Source organism: Nannospalax galili, unplaced genomic scaffold (genome assembly GCF_000622305.1).
Source record: "Nannospalax galili isolate Female #2095 unplaced genomic scaffold, S.galili_v1.0 scaffold85, whole genome shotgun sequence".
Classification (NCBI taxonomy): domain Eukaryota; kingdom Metazoa; phylum Chordata; class Mammalia; order Rodentia; family Spalacidae; genus Nannospalax; species Nannospalax galili.
This window is the reverse complement of record NW_008358866.1, coordinates 4,242,629-4,253,652: the sequence shown is the minus strand read 5'-3', so window position 1 is coordinate 4,253,652 and position 11,024 is coordinate 4,242,629. Positions and strand designations below refer to the sequence as shown.

General features: G+C 38.0%; 1 long non-coding RNA gene across 1 annotated transcript in view; it reads right to left on the bottom strand.

Annotated features, from left to right (window-relative positions):
* LOC115068310 overlaps nucleotides 1–1,829 on the bottom strand; it is a 16,815-nt gene extending 14,986 nt beyond the window's left edge. The window contains exon 1 of the long non-coding RNA XR_003847677.1: nucleotides 1,738–1,829. This is a non-coding gene — a long non-coding RNA (uncharacterized LOC115068310). The remainder of the gene's footprint in view (nucleotides 1–1,737) is intronic.
* Between the last annotated feature and the right edge of the window lie 9,195 nt (nucleotides 1,830–11,024).

The following is an 11,024-nucleotide window of genomic DNA, read 5'->3' as shown; positions in this document are numbered from 1 at the left end:
TCAAAGAAAATGAGAAGCTGGGGGAGAGAGAGAGAGAGAGAGAGAGAGAGAGAGAGATATAGAGAGAGAGAGAGAGAGAGAGCGTGGGGAGAGAGAGAGAGCCATCTTTTAACTATTCATGGAAAAAAGCTAACAATGCGAGAACTTGACTTTTAGGCGTTTACTCTCTACTAAATAGAGAAATTAACAGAATCATTTACCAACTACTGTTCTGCTGCATTTGTATCTGTGTCTTTTGGTTATTATTTTAAACAAAAAGAAAATTTTGGTCTTTTTGAGACAGGGTCTCCCTGTAGCCACAGCTGGTCTGGCACTTGCTATGTAGACCAGGCTGGTCTCGATCTCACAGAGATCTGCCTGTCATTGCCTCCCTGCCTCCTGAGTGCTGGGATTAAAGCACTCCACTGCACCTGGCCCAAAATATCTTTAAAAAATTTTTGGATTTATTTTTATTTTTAATTATGTGTATATGTCTGTGTCTGTGTTTAGGTATGTGCATGAGCGTACAGAGAGATATAGGGTCCCCCAGGAACTGGTTGTGAGTTACCTGGCATAGTCTTTGGGAATAGAGCTCAGGTCCTCTGAAAGAGTAGCGGATGCTCTTAACCACTGTCATCTCCCCAGTTCAAACTAAGATATTTTTCCAACCACTTCTACCTGGTGAAATGAGTTAATTGGAGTTTACCTCACACAATGGTTTGTATTTCTCTAAGAAATGACAGGGCTATCAAGGAGGAAATGGGAAATACAGGCGAGGGGGGCTTTAACTGGGGAGGGGTAGTACAGAGGGAGAGGAGGAATGAGAGATAAATAACACCAAGGATGTTTGAAAACCATAGGAAACATTATTTTATAAGCATATTTAACAATGCATTATAAATACATATGTGAAATGGAATTACGCTGCATGGGATGTTAATGCCCCCCACTCCCACAGAGCCATACACTGTCTATGAAAGCTCCACTTCCAGGCACAGGAAATTTCCATTTGAATAGTTAGTCAGGGTACTTAAAGAGATCCTAAAACAATACAGGCTAATGTCATTGGGTTTAGTTGCCTCCCAGAACTTGAAAGTAATACCCTGTTGCTGAAGGCACCACACACTTTGGACATAGGATTTGGAAGAATTGAGATGACATTGATCTGGAATCCTCCTTCCTGACCAGCACTCATAGTACTGGAAGGTACTATGCAAGCTGCCAAGGGAGAAAAGCAATCAATAGTCTTAGCCAGCTGTAAATCCTATGAACCACAGTAATAACCAGCCTAACAAGATATCCCTAATGGTGCAATAGTGATAGTTTTGTATTGGGGGTAACCAAAAACTGTCTAATTGGATTTAAAGGCTCACTCAGTATGATGGAACCCATACCTGGTACTGTAAATGTAGCCAAACACCTGTAGCTGCAGAGGTCATAGATTCTAGAGGAGAGCCTATTATTGTCATTTCCCTAATCAATGCAACTGTTTTCTAAAAGCTTATTTTCTTAGCTTCACTGATGAATTCTAATGGCAACTAATTAAGAAATAGCATCCTCCTACACGCCCTTTCTGAAAAGAAAGAACAAAGGAACATTTAGTAACTTTAAGAGGTCAACATTATCTTGATACCAAAATCAGATGAAGATATTAAAACTAAAAACTACAAATATTTTATTAAACATAAATACAAAATTCTTTAACAAACTATTAACAAATTAAACCAACAATGCATAAGAAGAATACTGAATACTAACCTACTGGGGTTTGTCTCAGGAATGTAAGCTTAACTTAAGATGTGAAGACCAGGGATGGTAGAGGTGCGTATAAGACTCCTTTTCCTCCTGAGGAATTGTTAATGGTGGCCAGAGGAGGTGATGTAATTTTCCTCAATGGTATAGCCACTGGGGAGCTAACTGGAAGGAAGAAAGGGATTAAGAAGGAAAGAAAGGGGGTTACCAGAGGGCAATGAGGGTGAATATAATTGAATATATTAGGTATATGAATGAAACGGTCAAAAATAAATATATGAAAACAAATCATTAAGAAATACATTACCCTGAATAGTTTTTCTTTTCTTTTTCTTTTGTTTTTGTTTTTTGTTGTTGTTGTTGTTGTTGTTGTTGTTGTTGTTGTTTTTCCTGTAGTGCCAGCTGGTCTGGAACTTGCTATGTAGAGATCTCCCAAGTGGTGGAATTAAAGGAATGCACTACCACATCCAGCACTGAAGTAGTTATTTCTTAACAAAAGTGATTCTTACCCATGTATCAAATATTGTCATGGGTTGCTGTACAGAGTACCAATCAATTTTAGTTATTTCTAGATTCTAAGTTATTTGTGGACCTTGTTATTTGACATATTTTATACTATATGGTTGTGCTGGCCAGGTTTCACTAATATAATCTGTGCCCACAATTCCCACATAGTAATGACTTCTTGATTAACATTTAATGGGCTTTCAATTCCAATTAAACATCTTATTAGATATATATGATATATTATATGTCTGGGGGATTTGGAAGCAAGGAAACCTTTACCATACAAATTACATTCTTCTCTTTGGAATTTCCAGAGACTGGAGGTCCAAAGACATCGCTTTGATCTAGGCTGTCCTTGAGTGGCCTCAGCTTTCATCTGAAGGAACAAACCCACAGCCATGTGCACTTCTTCAAGTAAAAACTTATTCTTAAACCCACAGATAAGCATATTTCACCCCTCATCAGCTTCTTTTTGCAATAGATGGAGGCAATTACAAAGTGCCACAACTGATCAAAATGCAGAAAATAAGTGGCCACAGCATGCCCAGCCCAAATTGATACATCTACAATGCACCCCTACACCCGTAAGGTTCAGGGAACCTCCTGGAAAAGGGGATGGAAAGATTCTAAGAGCCAGAAGATCAGGATGCCTGCTTCAAGGTAGTGTCTTCCACACATGAGAGAAATCTCAATAATATGGTTTCCTAAACAAGACCTACATTGAAAACATCAATTGATATGCCAATGTGGATGGGGAAAATTTCACAAAGTCACACTGCTAGATAAAGGTGTTAGAACAAGGGACCAGCAATATGGCTCAATGGTTAAGGGCATTTGTCACTAAAACTGACAACTTGAGTGATCCCCTTGAGCCCCACATGGTGGCAGCAGAGAGCCAGTTCCCACAAGTTGTCCTCCAACCTCTCCCTCTCTCTCTCTCCTCCTCCTCCTCTCCTCTCCTCTCCTCTCTTTCTCTCTTTTTCTTGCTCTCGGGCTCTCACTCTCACATACTAAATAAGTAAATAAATGTAATAATACAATGAAAAGATACTAGAACAGATATTTGTAGATCAGCTACACAAATGCTACTTCCCCTGTAGGAAGCCAATCTAAAATTGATTTGCAATGACTTGATATTGATAGAATATTTATTTTATATGTCACCCTAATATAAATGTTTTTAAAAATTCTAATTTTAAACCTTTCCAAAGACAAGAAATCATTGACCAATAGCCTCTGTACAGATATAAAATCAAGCACACTAAATGAATGCATTTGTGTCTTGACCTTCAAACTAGAAAGTTTCTCTGATTTTCATAAAAACATCTCACCTTACTCAATTACCATATTTTTGATAAGTAATGTTGTGCTGAAATTAAAGATTTGTAATCAAACAGCACTACTTCTAATATTACAAGGTTCTCATCTATTCTAATTCTATTCTATGTTTGCATAAGCAGATATATATATATCCGAGAACAAAAGCTAAGGAGGATAAATAAATTTTCAGGATTGACAACTAAATGCTACATCTGTCAAGACATGGAAACAAATTATTGAAAACAGCGTTATTTACAACAAACTGCGTGAGTCATTTCACAATGTCTGTGCTGGAGGAGGAAAGACGGTAACATATTAATTATACATGATGAATGACTTGACACTTTCTGGGTGTTATGTTGAAGATGAAGTTTTGAAAGATTTTCCTGAGGGGTTGCTTCATGCTTCCTATGTCTATGATTTGTCATTATTTAGCATTTTAAATAAAGATGGCAGTAATACCTTACAAATTTTGACACATAAGAATATACACACATATACATAAACATGAGTTGTTTAACAATGAAGATGTGTTATGAGAAATACATCATTAACTGATTTATTTATTTATTATGGTAACATCACAGAGTTGACTTACACAACCTAGACAGCATATGTCAATTGTTCAACATGATCTCCTGACACAAACAAGAGATGCAGTAAACAGAACATAATATATGAAACTGCTACTAGCATAACAAAGCATACAGTCTATTAATAAATATTTTATTATAGACTCTAAAATTATGATGAAATATATATCACATATTTAAGCAAGTACTTTAGTTATTATTATCACTGTCAAATATTATGTACTGTACAAAGTTGCATATGCTGTACTCTTAAGGGACTGGCATCACAGTGGCTTCTTGGTCTCACACCAATGTACAAACCTGTGACCAGAGCTCTATGGTAATCTTAGGAAACTACCATAGTATTAGGGGTCTGACATGGACCAAAACATTGTCACATAGCATGATCACCTATAAGAAGGTAAGGGACTATATTTATATATTCAATTGCTGCCAACATTAAAAACACAACCTCCCAGTTCTGCAGGAAAAATGCATTATGTCCATTTAGCCATGTGCCTGTGATAACCCAATGATAGCATTTCTCTCTTATGCCCTAGATTGCAGCTTTTATCTTGTCAGTGTTTGATACTTCATTTAAAAAAACATGAACAGCACATTAGAGTAATATTAATTTGTACAGTAAAATTAGGATCACCTATAAGAAGGTAATGGAAAACAAATAACCTCACATTTGAAAATAATACTATCCTAAAGCCTTCTAACAAACATCATCTCCAAATTTATCTTTTTTTTAATGTTTCAAGTACCACACCACTAAAAGATAATCATAACTACATGTTTCCAAGGCTGCAAATTAAAACTATCTCAGCAGTTTTTCAAAAATCATGCAAATACAGTATTCATAACAATAAATCTGAAGAGCTCTAAAATCCCCACATCTTAACCCATTCCCTTCTCTCTCCTTTCACTTGAATATAGAAATAAAAATGACAGGGCCAATGAGATGACTCAGGGGGTGTGCTGAATAGTATCAGTTGTCAACTTGACACACCTGGTTGAGGAAGCCCCAACTGGAGAAATGCCTTCATTGGACTGGCCTGTGGCCATATCTGTGGGGCATTTTCTTGATTGTTGAGTGATGTGGGAGGGCTCATCCCACTGTAGGCAGTGCCACCCCGGGCAGGTGGTCCTGTATTGTGTAAGAAAGCAGGCTGAACACCAGCCAGAGGACCAAGTCGGTAAACAAGGTTCCTCTATGACCTATGCATTTCAGCTCCTGCCTTCAGGTTCCTACCCTGAGTTCCTACCTTGGGCTCCCTCAGTGATGAACTGTGACCCAGGAGATATAAGCCAAATAAACCCTTTCCTCCTTAAGTTGGTTTTGGTCAGAGTGTTTTGCCATAGCAATTGAAAGCAAACTAGAACGGGGGTAAAGAGCCTGATGACCTGCGCTTAAACATGGTGGTAGAAAGGACCAACTCATGCAAGTTTTCCACACACATGCACACATACACAAAAAATAAATTTTTTGTAAGGTCTATGTCTTTATGCTATTTGTATTAGTTACTTTTCTCTTGCTGTCATAAAACACTGTAACCAAGAAAACTTATAAAAGGAAGAGTTTGTTTAACTTACAGTTCCAGGGGAATTACAGTCCATCATGGCAGGGAGGCAGGAGACAGCTGGAGCAAGAGCAGGATCAGAGGCTCACATCTTCAAGCAGGCACAGGAAGCAGAGAAAAACTGAAGACCAAATAAGGCTCAAGAACTCCCTAAGCCTACCAGTGACATGCGTCCTCCAGCAAGGCCACACCTTCTAAGACCTCCCAAAACAGTGTCACCAACTGGGGACAAAATGTCCAAATACTTGGAGCCAATGGGGGACATTCTCATTCAAACCACCACACTATGCTATAAATGCTATGTCTTTTCTTGAGGTTTTGTCTCCTATTTCAGTGAGCATGCTGTAATTGCAGTGATTGTAATTGCAGTATTGTAATTGCAGTGACGGCAGCCCAGCAATTGGCAAAGAAGTAATCACTCTGCATCTTCATGGATACTGCAAGTTGCCCTCTACAATCTTGAAAATAATTCTTACAAAGAACTGTATAGTATATTAGTACATAGACCTGGCTTCTCACTTTTGTATGTGCGTGGAGAAGTTGTTCTGTAATGTATAATGCTGAGATATTTTAACAAAGGTATAATGTTGAGATTTCTTCCTTTTTTGCACTCAGTCATGCACTCCACCTGCACAATTAATTCATCAGCAACCACCATTGCTCTCAAAGAGAATGGCTCCAGGAAAACAGTAGGCTGGTCATATGTCACCAGTGCCAACAGTATAATAACCTTTTTGTCATTGTCCATCGCTCTTCCATCAAGCTGAAAGCAAACACTCTGTCTTCTCCTACCATAGATCTATAGGCTCCAACATGGTACCTGGTGGAATCTGCATAAAGAAGTTTCATTGAATTCCTATTGAGTTGCAATGAATGAAGTAAGTCACCATTTACAATATCTATCCCGAAGCCTGGCATACAGAGTTTTTGAAACCAAGGCACACAGGATTGTTTCTAATATGTATAACTTGTCAATGTTCACTGAGAGGGTGTTCATTGGCCTGAGCAAGAATCATAACTTCTACCTCTCAGGAAAGGGACCTGACTGATAAAATCACTCACACTTCATCACACAGCAGAAAGGAAGGGAAGGCAGAGAACACAATCCAATGCAGGGTGGAACAGGACACACCACCAAGCACAGCTGCCCCAGGCTGCTGCAGAACTTATTAATATGAAGCCTGAAGATGAGATTCTTAATTCAGAGAGGTTCCCCTGTCCCAAGACATACCTGATAACCCTATCACTTGAAGGCTGAGCAGAGAGGAAAGCCCAGGATCCCCATTCAATACGATTTATTCTCTGAGACACTGAGAACAGGGAGTATGGTAAATGTTGACACTTAGATACATTGCTGTTTCTGGTCATACCAAAGAGTTGGGATTTTTTTCTATTCATTTTCAGGTGAAATGTGGATACTCAAGAAAAATACTTTAAGATTACTACCTATGTGCTACCCGGTTAATTTGGGGGTAAAAGTTCATTGAGAAGCAGAAAAAAATTAGACAAAATATAAAAAAAAAAAGGAGACTTAAAAAGATCTACCCCTTTCTGCATTATCCTGGGTTAGCAAATCATACTGTTTCCAAGAGCCCTGTATTTTAATGACTTTATAACACATATTTTTGCTACCTGTTAAAGAAGAAAACCTGTTCTACACATCACTTCCTAAGACTTCATAATTCCTTTGATGGGCATTTGTTTAGGCTGTCCTTCATGAGAATTTGTCAAAAAAAAAAAATCCAGTCAGACATGATGGCTCACGCCTTTAGTCCTAGCATGCAGAGTTCTGGGAGATCAAGGCCAGCCTGGTCTACATAACCAGGTCCAGGTCCAGGCCAGCTGGGGCTACAGGAAGACTCTGTCTCAAAAAAAAAAATTGACCCTCCCTCTCCTACTAGCAAGCTATATCAGAGTAGTGAATTCTGTAATGAAAAATGTACTTGACCTTATCACCAGTCAGAACTTTGGATCTAAACACACACACACACACACACACACACACACACACACATTTTATCAGTGGGAAATGGGGATTAGGAACACTCTTGAGATGCACATCTTAGGATACAGTTAAGAACCTCAGATTCTAGTGATGCCCCATATCCTATAATGTATGTTCAACTTGAGTAAGGCAACCTAATTTACATCAGTACCCCATCAGGCTCAAATTCAGCCATTAGGGGTACTTGCCACATGTAACGTTCTGTGCCAAATACCTTAACTCATCTTGATCTTTTTCATCTTTACAACCACCTATAATATAAGCACTGTTCCTATCTCCAAGCTGCAACCCCAAACCCATCCTATGCATATTGCCCAAGAACATATAGAAAGTGGGGAGCCAGGATTCCAACAAAGATAATTTTGAGTTCTCAGGCTGCTGTCTTAAAGGTCTCTCCATACCCAAATGAAGGCATTGCCTTTAAAATACTGAAAGGCCAATCTCACAAAAATGCTATTCTTTTTGAAAATCAATTTGCTATATAATACCTCCCTATGTCCTCACTACTATATAAGCAGTTTCATATTGTAAAAGAGTATACATTGGCTTAAAATATGAGTTAAGCATCTGTGTTGAAAACATGATTAGTAATTTCATAACATTGGTATTGGTGTCCTAAATATTTGGTGTTACTGCAATTAGATCTGCAGGGCCTGTGCTGTTGCAGCCTAGGACAACAGAGTGGCTCACTACGGTGTTCCCTCGCCATCTAGAGGCTCAGCTCTGAAGAGATACTGTGACTGGGATCTGCCAGGAAAGAAAACCCACCTGGAACCCTCCGCATTGCCCCATTGTATGATTTTAGTCCTCTTTTCTCCTTTAAAAACAAAGTTGCTTTCCTAGGGAATCTTCAAACCTAATACTAGCAAAGGCCAATTGCATAAAATAATGATGCTGATACTTTTGTGATAAAAAGTTTAGGGAGAGCAATCATAAGAAAAAAAATAGCTCATTAACAAGCTCTTGTTGACATTTCAGGCCCTCTGCACAATGTCCTCTACATAGTAGTCCATTACCATATTATGTGAGCATCAATCCATCCTTACTTGAGTGTCCAATATTAATATATTCCTTATATACATTGCTAAATGTTCTGAAATAGCGATTAAAAAATAAATATTTCTCAAATAATGATAAAAAATGAAGTAAAGCAGCAGGACCTAATTCTCTAATCTTTGCCTTATGTGGAAAATCTAGAAGAAAATTTTCTAAATGTGTTTCATTCCATCTTATTGCTCATAACAATAACGATGTGACAACTAATGCTTATTAACCTACTGTGCTTAGATAATTTTATGTATCCATATATTATTTCTATCAACAAAACAGTTGGAGGGTTATTAGAATCACCATTAGAAAAATAAACAGACTGAGACTCAGACAAATGAGTAAATCAGAGGTAGTGATTGATGAAGCCAGTACTTAAACTGAAGTCTCCAAAAATGTATTCTCTTTCATTACATCATGCTAATTTGGAAATGATAAAGTACTTCTAATTAGATATTCAAAATGAAAATAGTAAGTTAATAACATTCATTTGAGAATTGTGCATTAGTGATGTGTTGGTTAGTGTTAACTGTCAAATTAACACAATCTAGAATCACTTGAGAAGGGAGGCTAAAGATATTGTCTAAATTAGGTTGACCTGTGGGCATGTCTGGGGTGACTATCTTTATTACATTTATTGAGGCAGGAAGATTTGCCAATTGTGGCCCTAGGCAGAGTGTTCTAACCTGTGTAAAAGTAGAGAAAGGTAGCGGAGCACTCTCGGGCATGCATTAATTCATTGTTGTCTTCTCTTGGCTGTGGATGTGATGTGACCAGTTGCCTCATGTTCCTATTGCCTTGGCTTCGTCATGGTAGTCTGTAACCTGGGATTGTGGGCCAAATAAGCACTGACTCTCTCAAGTTGCTTTTGCCAGTGTAGTCTATCACAGCAACAGAAAGGAAACTAAGAAAGGAGACAACTAATGAAATTATTTAACTAGTTTAAAATTGCCTTGAAACTCATTGAAATAGGTTAAATTTAAACAGTTTATGATTTTATCTACTTCTATGACAGGTGAAATAGTTCAACCTGAAGACTACCCCACCATGACAATAGCAGAGAACAGTAGATATGGAACAAGGAGATGTGAGTGTGGCTTGATCAAGTGAATTGGTGGAATGTTTTCAAGCATATTTCAAAGTGAATTTATATCCCCATGTTCATAAGCAGGTGACTTTGTTGCAGATGAAAAGTCAGAATAGAAGAACTTCTATTCCAGTCATAAATCATCCCTGTATAGCACAGTGCTAGACTGTCCTGAAGAACATAGGAAGAGATCATAGAGTCACTGCTGGCATCCTGTGTCCTAGATACCTTTAGCTTTTTTGGAAACTACTTGTTGTCAAAGCTTTCCACTGAGACTTACATTTTGTATAATTTTATTCACTAAGAAACACTTCAACAAAAATGTGCTATACTGATTGAATATTTAATGTCCTGGGAATTTTTTTAATGCAAATAAGGTCAAATTTTATTATATTATGAAAATTATATTAAAAATAAGGACAAATTCTAAAGATTTCTGTAAGAGACATGTGTCCTGCTAATTCTGGATGGCAAAAAGAATGATCATAAGTACTTGGAGAGACATGCACAACAGAGGTTGGATGTGATTATCTTCCTTAGCATATCAGTATGGATTCATGAGTATTTTTTCAATTGTAAAAGCAACATATAGGCATTATGATCTATTAAAACCAAAAGGGATGTATCCTCTATTCTAGCCAACATTACATTTTTCCCAGATGAGAAATCTGAGACCCACTGAGATAAAAGGACGTCTCAACAATCGAATCAGGATGAGAGCAGGTCCAAGACTAGATCCTGGATACCCCAATTGCCAGTCTTGGTCTTTTATATATTGCATGATATGTGCCATCTGTGCACACTCCATCCTACTCACAGCGTAAGTAATGTGATGAAATCCAAATATCTGTCTTTGCTGAGCAATGACAGAAACAATAGGTGTCCAGAGCAGCAATGGGCACTCAGTGAGCATTGGTTGAACAGGAAAACCAGTAAGTACACATCCAGCTACTGCAGCTACTGGTGTTAGCTACATATGTGTGACTAGAAGAAGATGCAGTGAAGTACTATCCAAACAACAGTTTTTGCCAAGAAACCCTCCACATTTTGCTCTTTGTATGATACAAATAGAGATCTTCAGATACACCATAATGAAAAGGTATTGCTGGGGCTGGGAATGTAGCTCAGTGGTAGAACACTTGCCTAGCATGCACAAGGCCCTATATTCC